Source organism: Anomaloglossus baeobatrachus, chromosome 3, assembly GCF_048569485.1.
Source record: "Anomaloglossus baeobatrachus isolate aAnoBae1 chromosome 3, aAnoBae1.hap1, whole genome shotgun sequence".
In the NCBI taxonomy this organism is placed as follows: domain Eukaryota; kingdom Metazoa; phylum Chordata; class Amphibia; order Anura; family Aromobatidae; genus Anomaloglossus; species Anomaloglossus baeobatrachus.
This window is the reverse complement of record NC_134355.1, coordinates 696,804,227-696,814,905: the sequence shown is the minus strand read 5'-3', so window position 1 is coordinate 696,814,905 and position 10,679 is coordinate 696,804,227. Positions and strand designations below refer to the sequence as shown.

General features: G+C 44.7%; 2 non-coding genes across 2 annotated transcripts; one reads left to right on the top strand and one right to left on the bottom strand.

Annotated features, from left to right (window-relative positions):
- Positions 1–6,550: 6,550 nt before the first annotated feature.
- Positions 6,551–6,632, top strand: TRNAS-AGA (transfer RNA serine (anticodon AGA)). Its single transcript has one exon. It is a non-coding gene; the product is annotated as a tRNA-Ser (tRNA).
- Positions 6,633–8,760: 2,128 nt separating this feature from the next.
- Positions 8,761–8,832, bottom strand: TRNAG-UCC (transfer RNA glycine (anticodon UCC)). The gene has a single exon. It is a non-coding gene; the product is annotated as a tRNA-Gly (tRNA).
- Between the last annotated feature and the right edge of the window lie 1,847 nt (positions 8,833–10,679).

Sequence of the window (10,679 nt, the reverse complement as noted above, 5' to 3'; positions counted from 1 at the left end):
GATAAATTGGCTGAGACGGCAATGGTAAATATTTTAAAAATTAAAGAGGAATTATTTGATTATTCTGAGGCATTAGAATATAAAGGAATGAACATGGCATTAACTGAGAGGCTCACAAAATTTGAAGGGGACCTGATATCAAAGAAGGCAAAAAAACTCAGCCGTGATAGACAGGACTACAACTCCCCACAAGCTCCCTCATGGAATCATAGTAGAAAATATACTAAAGCAAACCCCAGAGTAGATCCAGGTGCTAATACTCTGCCCCAAAATAAACAACCCCAGGGACGTAGGGATGGGATTGAAAGGGGAATTAGCAATAGTAACAATAATATTAATAGGACCAGTATGAATTATCCTAGGTATAATGATTCTCGCCGAGGATTTAATTCATATAAAACTAATGACTGGGGAAATCATTTAGCATCCACCAAACCCCGTACCCCAAATACCACGCAGGATAACTTTACTCCTAGGGTCCATGGGCCAAGTACAACAGCCAGACCAAAAAATGGGGGCGGATATGTTACACCAGTAACAACTAGGGTATTTTTAAATTCTAAAAAATATAAAAATCCAAACTCCAGGATATCTGATGTACCCATTCAGAATAAAATAGGAAAAGTGCCTTTAGCAATACCAGTAAGAGATGAGGGTGTAACTGACCCTGAAATCATGGATATATTAAACTCCTCCATTATTACTCTGCATGAAACTCAGGAGTCAGTGATATATGAGCCCCAAAAAATGCAAAAAATCAAAAAAAATCAAAAAATTCAAGAATTTCAAAAAAATCCAGAGGTTTCAGAAATTATTGCTAGTGAACCCCCCTCCTCAGACTTGGGGGGTCTGCGGACTGTACAGGATAATATAAATTCTAAACTTGACGAACCCTGTCCCAATAGTATGGGTGTAGGAGCAACTGAACAGGTTTCAACCTCACCCATACCTCCTCGGGGAGCTATGGAGAAAAAAATTACTGAGTTTTTTCACCTGTTACCCTCAAAAGCTCGAATAAAAAGAAAAATAAGAGAAGAGGATGTAGAGGGGGAGGAGGAAACAAGAACAGGGATAAACCCAACTCCACTAAAAAGGACAGCAGTTTAGAGAACATAGAGTACAAGGACATTGGAATTTTCAATCTTTCTAGTCACCAGCTAGAACGAGGTGAAATTCGATTGCTCAAAAGGGGTCTTTCCTTTTGCCCCTCTAGTAATGTTGATACCTTCCGTCTCTTCTTAGACATCAATGATTTTGTGCGCAAAATCACGTTAAGAAGACATTTTCTAATATTATCAAAACAGGCAAGTGGGAAAAGGGTTGATACTGATGGGGAAGCCCCTGATGGTTTCGTACATGTACAAGTGAAAGGCAACAAGAATTTTTATCCCCACCACCACAGGGGAAATAATATTGAAACTTTTCACCAACTTCTGCTTAAGGATATCAGAGAATTCCGGTGTAAATTTAAAAATGATAATCTAACAAGGGAAGAGAGGCGTGCAATATATTCTCTCAAAAATAATCATGGATTGATAATAAGAAGTGCGGATAAAGGGGGAGGGGTGGTTTTGATGAATAGGGAATGGTATGTGGAGGAGGGTTTGAAACAACTAGGAGATCTGGAATATTATGAGACCCTAATAGAAGACCCATCCCCTGAGTACTTCATTGTGTATAAAACTATGATTAAAAAGGCGGGTGAGGACATGATACTGAATAAAAGGGAGAGACAGTATCTGGACATTAAGCATTATTCAGTACCTTTTTATTATTTTCTCCCGAAAATCCACAAAAGCCTTACTAACCCGCCGGGAAGACCAATCATTTCTGGAATCAATTCTATTACGGCTAATTTGTCACATTATGTTGACCTTTTTTTGCAAAAATATGTCGGCAAACTAGATTCACATTTAAGAGACTCTTCACACCTTATCAGGCTACTGAGAAAACTACCTGCCATTCCGAATGGTCTTTTTATTACATTGGATGTAGCTGCGTTATATTCAAACATTGATCATCAGTTGGGGTTGAAAAGTGTGGAATCCTATCTGGCAATGGATGACTCACTTCCAACCTCCCAGAGGGAATTTATTTTGCAATCCATTGAGTTTATTTTACATCACAATGTCTTTACTTTTGAGGAAAGGACCTACCGACAATTGAAGGGCTGTGCAATGGGGACGAGATTTGCCCCCAGTTTTGCAAATCTGTATATGGGGTGCTTCGAGTCCCTTCATATTGCACAGTCCCCCCTAGCGCTGGAGAACATGGTATTTTATCGTAGATTCATAGATGACCTGTTCTTTGTCTGGTCAGGTTCTGAGGAAAGTGCTCAAAATTTTGTAAAGTTACTCAATCTGAATGAATGGGGGCTAAGATTTACGGCCACAATGTCCCGGAAATCTATCCAGTTCCTGGATCTTAATATCAAATTCAATGAGGAGGACACTATTGAAACATCCACCTTTTTTAAAAGGGTGGATGTCAATAGTTATCTTGATTTTTCAAGCAGCCATCTCCCTACATGGATAAAAAATATACCTTATGGGCAATATTGGCGCATCAGGAAGAACTGTACCAATATTGCTTCCTTCAAAGCTGAAGCTAGAATATTGCAAAGTCGCTTCAGTAGTAAAGGCTATCCGAAAAAAATATTGACTGATGCTTACAAAAGAAGCCTCCTATTGGATCAAGATAAATGTTTGGATATTATTGAAGGGAAAAAGACAAATATAGGAGTACAGGGAAATGAAACCACCTTCGAAAGCTGTTTAGTGACTACCTTTAGTGATTCGTATGGTAAAGTAAAGGAGCTTGTAGGGAGACACTGGCATATTTTAAAAGGGGACAGGATCCTTTCGGGTTGTTTACCCGATAAACCTCAGGTTATTTTTAGGAGAAGTAAAAACCTCAAAAATTTAATCGCACCTAGCAAAACAACAATTTTAAAAAAAACTCAGTTGCCTCAAAATGGATTAGATATTAACAAACCAGTCGGGAATTTCCATTGTGGACAAATCCGATGTTTATGCTGCAGAACATTAAAACATGGCGTACAATCCTTCAAATCAAATATAACAGGAGAGGAATTTTTAATAAAGCAACATCTCTGTTGCACCAGCTCCTATGTCATTTATCTATTAGAATGTCCGTGCGGCCTACAATATGTAGGCCGCACAACGCAAATGGTACACAATAGACTAAACGGTCATAGATACAATATTCGCCATGGTATAGTAACCCACAGTCTCTCCAGGCATTTTTTATTGGAACATGATAAAGACAGAGACAATGTCAAAATGGTGATTATTGAGCAGGTTATGGCTGATGTTACAGCTAGGTATTGGAGGTTGGTGGAACGCGAATCCTTCTGGATATTTAAATTAGCCACTCTGAATCCAGAAGGCCTCAATATAATGACTGAGCAGATCAAATAGAGCATAATTTTTACCAGCACCATAAATAAAATAATATTGAGGTTAAAATATGGTTTAATTATTATATAGGCAGTTATTTTTCAGCAAATGTATTTTTCATATGTCAAACACTATAAATTATGGATTATGACCTGTTTTAGTTAGCGATCCATTCTAGGGATTTTTAGAGCTATCACTCTCACTTCCAACAATTAATTTTTTAGCCCTGTATTAGAACCCTATAGACACTTTTTTTTTTTTTTTTTTTTTTTTTTTTTTTCTCTAAAAAAAATTTTTTTTTTTTTTTTAAATTTTTTTTTTTTTTCTCTAAAATTTTTTTTTTTTTTTTTTTTTATTTTATTTATATTTATATTTAATTTAATCCATTTTCACCCTCTATTTATAAATTTTAAATCTCAAAATCTCAATTTCATATTTCCTTGTTTTTAAAGTAATTTCCTTGATGAGTCTTTTATTCATGTTTATTAATTTTTAAATATAATTCAAAAGATTTTTTTTTTTTTTTAGTGATGAGGGTATCACAATATACTTGAGACAAAATATATTTGTGGTTTCTTGAACATCGCTGTTAAATGTGATTATGTACAATTGAGTTTTGTGAGGCGAGGTCCCTGAAAACCCTGCTGATTGATCATTATGATCCATATGTTGAATTAATCAAGGGGTGTGGGGACCTACATATTCATGTATATATAAGGCATACCACTTCATATGATTGTTGCTACCTGAGGAAGGGGGAACTTTTAACCCCGAAACGCGTTGTGGCTTATAATCCTGCAATAAAAAAAGTTTTTTGGAACAATACCATCATCTTTATGAACTTTAATAGCAGCGCAGCCAATACCGTGGTTTTTTCATTATCCCCTAATCCATTCTCCTTCTCCTTCCTGGAGTGCACGGGGCTGCTGCAGCTATTCCAAGACTCTGCCTGAATCACATCAAGCCTCTGAAGGGCGGGTGAGTCACCGGCATCTGTTCTACGGGTCCGTCCACCACAGAGGAGGAGCTGCAGATCAGCGCTGGTCTGACGGCTGTGCTCTCCATGTGGGATATCGATCGCGTGAGCGGCGGCCTGAGCTGGAAATACTGCGGGCTGGAAAGGACGAGATCCCCACTGATGCCATAGCGGTACACCGTGGACTTCCCTTCGGCTGTCTCCCCAGTGTTGTACCTGACGTACAACAGGATCAGGTGAGTGTGACCATCACACTGCACACTTAATAAGTTATCATTAGATTTTACACAGGAGCGCACCCTCTTTTTCTTTGATTGAGTGTTGGAGTTTGAGGAGTGAGGAGTAAGCACTTGGGTGTCTGGGTTTGTGGCCCAGGCACTGACGGCAAGGTTGGCAGACGGTGGTGGCCGTCTTCAGGAGTGGTGAATCAATGTGGAACCGTAGGACCGGGGTCGGGCGTTGGCCCGCTGGTACCGACCGGGGAGCGAAGTGAAGCCAGCACACACAGGCAGGGCCATCGGACTAGGTTTGGAGTCGCCGTCAACAGTCAAATCCCAGTGTGACAGGAACCCCAGGGGTTTCCTAACAGCCAAAGACCCGTTAGAAGGCAACCGCCCACACCGTGAGGGTATACAGCTACAGCCTAAGGCTAGAGACCCAAGGGCCAGCGCCTGCGGGCAAACGGGCTCCTCCGGCATCCATACACCGGGGAGCGGACTACCGTTGGGGATCCATCGTAGTCAAACAAGTACACAAAGGTGCAGGGAAAGACAGCCGCCATCACCTGTCCGGGGAGAGACACTGCAGCCGGCTGCGAGACCCGTCCATCCAGCCGTTTGGTTTACCGAGGACTTTGTGCATCTCTTACTGAGTGAGTACACCCGTCCCATCCGGCACCGCGCCGCGCTGTCCCTGCACCTCACCAACCCTGCCTCCCTGTCACACCACCGGGCCCCGGGACCACCGACCCCTACCCACGGAGGGGGAAAACAACATCCCAGCTGCTCCCTACCATCGCTCCCGGGATCCCCGTCACCAGCAGCGGTGGTGCCCATCTTCACCACAACCTGTGGGTGGCGTCACGGACTAAATCCCCCAAACCAACCACCCCTTTCACTCACGGGCGAGGAGCGCCACTCGAGTCCCCGGATCCGGCCCACCGCTCGAGCCACCGAGCAGCAGCGCCGGACCCGAGCAGTAGCAAGCGCAGCGGCGGTGTCCTCCCCGCCCGCGACATATACAGCAGACTCGGCTTCTGAGCCCTCTACCTACATCTAGAATAGATACCTGTAGTACATGTTGGCTGCCCATAGTTAGAAGAAAGAAAAAAAAGACATATTACCACCCACCAACAAGGAGATTAACTCAGATGGTAGAGCGATTGCTTAGCAAGTTAGAGGTAGTGGGATCGACGCCTGCCCTTTTTTTTTTTTTTTTGAATACTGGGACTATTATCTCCTTAGTCCTGACCCTGTACCTCTCTATTACAGTAGGAGGTGACCCGGTACCTTTGTATTACAGTAGAAGGTGACCTCATTTCTCCCTATTACAGTAGGAGGTGACCTCATACCTCTCTATTACAGTACGAGATGACCCTGTACCTCTCTTTTACAGTAGGAGGTGACCTCATACCTCCCTATTACAGTATGAGGTGACCCCGTACCTCCCTATTACAGTATGAGGTGACCCCGTACCTCCCTATTACAGTAGGAGGTGACCCGGTACCTCCCTATTACAGTAGGAGGTGACCCAGTACCTCCCTATTACAGTAGGAGGTGACCCAGTACCTCCCTATTACAGTATGAGGTGACCCAGTACCTCCCTATTACAGTATGAGGTGACCCAGTACCTCCCTATTACAGTATGAGGTGACCCCGTACCTCCCTATTACAGTAGGAGGTGATCCCGTACCTCCCTATTACAGTATGAGGTGACCCAGTTCCTCCCTATTACAGTAGGAGGTGACCCAGTACCTCCCTATTACAGTACGAGGTGACCCCGTACCTCCCTATTACAGTATGAGGTGTCTTTCCTCCTTTGGGCACATTGTGGAGTTGAGCGCTGAGTCGGTGACACTGATGTTCCCCTCCCCCCTCAGAATAGGGTAAATTGTGTAGATAATGAGCCGGTGACTCCACAATCAGTCCTCACAGCTGTAGTCGTGGCCGAGTGGTTAAGACGATGGACTAGAAATCCATTGGGGTCTCCCCGCGCAGGTTCAAATCCTGCCGACTACGTTGTGAGCCTTTTTGATGAGCTTTTATGTACGGAGTATTGTGCTCTATGACTATTTTCCTGGAAAAATATATCTTTGTACCGTGTTGGCCAGTAGAGATAGAAAAGTTTGTTTAAGTCCTCAGTAGTTGATACCTTTCTGCCTTCTTTCACGTAACGCTGTGAATCTCTGGCATACAGCTAAACCCTCGTTCACATTTCAAATAAACAGACTGTATGAGTTCAGTAGCCTTGATTTATTGGCTGGTAACGTGAACTTGATTGCAGTATATGCGGAATATACAGTGAATACAGGAATATCCAAGGTACAGGTCAATACGGTATATCCAAGTGTGTCGCCCGGGGACAAGGGGTACTCAGATCCGGGCCACGGGGTCACTTCTGTGGGTATCACGGTGGCGTGACCCGGCCTGTGATCCCAGGCTCCACAGTAAGAAGGGGATTAGGTAAGGGAGATTGTCCGTGACGCCACCCGTGGTGTGCGGTGAGGTAACGGAGCACCGCCGCTGCCGGTTAATGGATCCCGGGGATGGTGGTGGGCAGCAAGGTGGTGATTTCCCTCCACGGGTAGGGTGTTGGTGTCCTGGGACCCAGGTGAGGTGGTGCAGGGAGGAGATGGAGACGGTCTGAGAGCCGTGCGTCCGGTTGGACCGGGGGATGTTGCTACTCACAGTTCGCTTTGCAAGGAAATTCACACAGAGTCAGGAATTAACCAGAAACTGCCGGAGTCCGCAGCCTTCGGTACGGAGGGTGTTAGTGTCCCACACACGGTGCAGCAGCCCCTGTTCTTTCCCTGCAGTCAAGTGCCTCTTTCTCCACTCTTTCTCTTTCTCTTCAGCCGGGAACAGGGAGTCCACTCCCCTGCAGTGATCCGGGTCACCCTTGGTACCGGCGGGCCACTACCCTGCCCCGGCTACCTCTGGCCCCTTCCTCACTAACAGCCTGTCCCGGCCCTTTTGGAGCACGCTTCTGTAGCAGCCCGGGAGCTACAACTCCGGGCTCCTCTCCTGTCTCTCTCTCTCCACACACTCTGCTCCAGCCCCTCCCCTCTGCTCTGTTTTTCTCTTACACTGGGGGATGTGGTTTGTCCTGCTGCACCGGTGTGGGATCAGGTTACCAAGGAGGATTAACTCTTTCTGTGACAACCTGGCTTTGCCAGGGCATCACACAAGACAGTCGCATATGGTATGGAATACGGAATATGGGTAAAAACTATATATATTTTCTATAACTATAATATATTTTCCTGGATTCACATTCAGTGTTTAATTCCCAAAAAAGTGGATTATGTAGAATAATTTTGGTAATTTATAGCTGAACCTTCTTCCTGTAGATCTGATCTGATCGCGGTCACCGGTAATGCACTACAATAAAATAAACTCACAGATGTAAATCCTCCATCGGGGCAGAGCGGTGTGAGAGGACAGAGACACCGCGAGACGTCCCGGGACCGGCTGATCTGTCAGGGGCTCCTGGTCTGAATCATGTAATGTGGAGAATTCGATGGTATCTCTAATGTAAGATCTCAGTGTGGAACAGATGGTATCGCCCCTGTACAGGGCACAATATAGAGCACCTCCCAGAGGGGTGTAATTTTCAGTATGGGGGTCACTGGAGGGGCTTTCTCTTTTTTTCACATTCAGGGGTCTGCCAATGTGACATGACGTCCCCTGTGTATTCTATTAAAATATTTGCTCAAAATGCCACATATCGTTCCTCCCCATCCGTTCCTCCATGTGGCCGGGGGTTTCCATCCGTATATGCGGCACTATTGTCCTCAGGAGATTGCACTACAAATTGTGCGGTCACTTTCTGCCGTTATCTCTGTGAAGGGGCTAAAGAAATATTTTAATAATAAATGTATTTTTTCTTTGCATCCTAAGAAGCACCTGAAATACAATATCCGAATGTGGTTTTGAATATATAAAAGGGTGCCGTTTATAAAATGTGGTCTTCTGTGGGCGAGGGGGGCTCTGACATAGACAACCCTCAAAATAACTTCAAATGTTAATTTATCCTCCTAAAAAAACAGGTTTTGTAAATTGGCAAAAATGTGCCCTGGTCACGAAGGTGTTAACAAAGGTGTGGCTTTCTGAGGAAGATTTACAGGGAATGTAAAAAATTATCTTCTGCGTTGGCCGGGAATCGAACCCGGGTCAACTGCTTGGAAGGCAGCTATGCTCACCACTATACCACCAACGCTGCACATGGTAGCTAGGGGTGTACTGGACTCTGTAATTTAACCTGCGGGTGATACATGAGAACTTGCAAGATATTTCCCTTTAATATATAAGCTCCTTCCGTCCATATACAAAGAGCTCTTCTTGAAAGGTCTCCTCCATTCTAACTCAAGGAGTTCAAAAGATAGGCAGCGAGAAACAGAGATATTTATCGGGGGGAAAGCAAATGAAAGACCACGCGGAACCTTCTTCACCTGAGGTCAAGCAAAAGTGTCCCACGTCCCTGGGTGGGCTTGAACCACCAACCTTTCGGTTAACAGCCGAACGCGCTAACCGATTGCGCCACAGAGACGTCTGCATCCTCTGAGTTTACATGAAGACACAACAGAGATACCTTCAGCTTCTGCATAGGAATGATGGTGACTGATGATCTTCAGGTTCGGAGGACGACACCGCAAAATATTGGGAATTTCCTCTACATTCAGATGTTCTCAGGATGATTCTTATTCCAGTGGATTATAGTCGCTCACACAACGTCCTGGGAGGTTTTTATAATTTTTCTGCGCTGTTTCCTCTAGTTTAGGTTACAATGAAGGATGATGTCGGGTTTTCACCCAACCAATCTTGGGTTCATCTCCCGGGAAGGGAAATAGACTTTTTTTTTTGTTTATCCTAAAAAAAAAATAATTGTAGAGGTTTTTGTGAAGAGTTATTAATAAATATTAACTGAAAAACAATATCAGTCATCATTCACACGGCAGAGTTTCATCAATGTTTGTTGATAAAGTCTAACGTGGAACTCAAAGAGGAAAACTGTAATTGAAGATGGACGCTGGTTCTGTGGTTTGGAGACTCCTGGTTTTGTCAACAAATAGTGATGAAAGACAGATAAAAAAAAAAGTGATGTGTGAATGAGGCCTTTTAGTGATGATGGAATCTGCCGAAATTTACACATCAGTATTATATTGTTTACTTGTATTAATAAATGTTCACAAACATTAGAGAGGTCGTCCACCTCCCTGACCTACTGATCCTGAAAGAGGTCTACTGCTCCCACTGCCCTAATCTACTGACTACCACCCTTAAAGAGGTCTACTGCTCCAACTGCCCTGCTCTACCGACCACCACCCTGAAAGAGGTCTACTGCTCCAACTGCCCTGATCTACCGACCACCACCCTGAAAGAGGTCTACTGCTCCAACTGCCCTGCTCTACCGACCACCACCCTGAAAGAGGTCTACTGCTCCAACTGCCTTGATCTACCGACCACCACCCTGAAAGAGGTTTACTGCTCCAACTGCCCTGATCTACCGACCACCACCCTGACAGAGGTCTACTGCTCCAACTGCCCTAACCTACCGACCACCACCCTGAAAGAGGTCTACTGCTCCAACTGCCCTAACCTACCGACCACCATCCTGAAAGAGGTCTACTGCTCCCACTGCCCTGACCTACCGACCACCACCCTGAAAGAGTTATACTGCTCCCACTGCCCTGCTCTACCAACCACCACCCTGAAAGAGGTCTACTGCTCCCACTGCCCTGACCTACCGACCACCACCATGAAAGAGTTATACTGCTCCCACTGCCCTGACCTACCAACCACCACCCTGGAAGAGTTCTACTGCTCCCACTGCCCTAACCTACCGACCACCACCCTGAAAGAGGTCTACTGCTCCCACTGCCCTGACCTACCGACCACCACCCTGAAAGAGGTCTACTGTTCCCACTGCCTGGACTCACTGACTGGTTTTGCCATAAACACTTATATAAGCTGCCATTTATAATTTTATTATTACAAATTGACCTCTAGACCATATGGGAGAACTGTGCATCTGCAGAATTAGTAACAGGACAATAATCAGAAGCT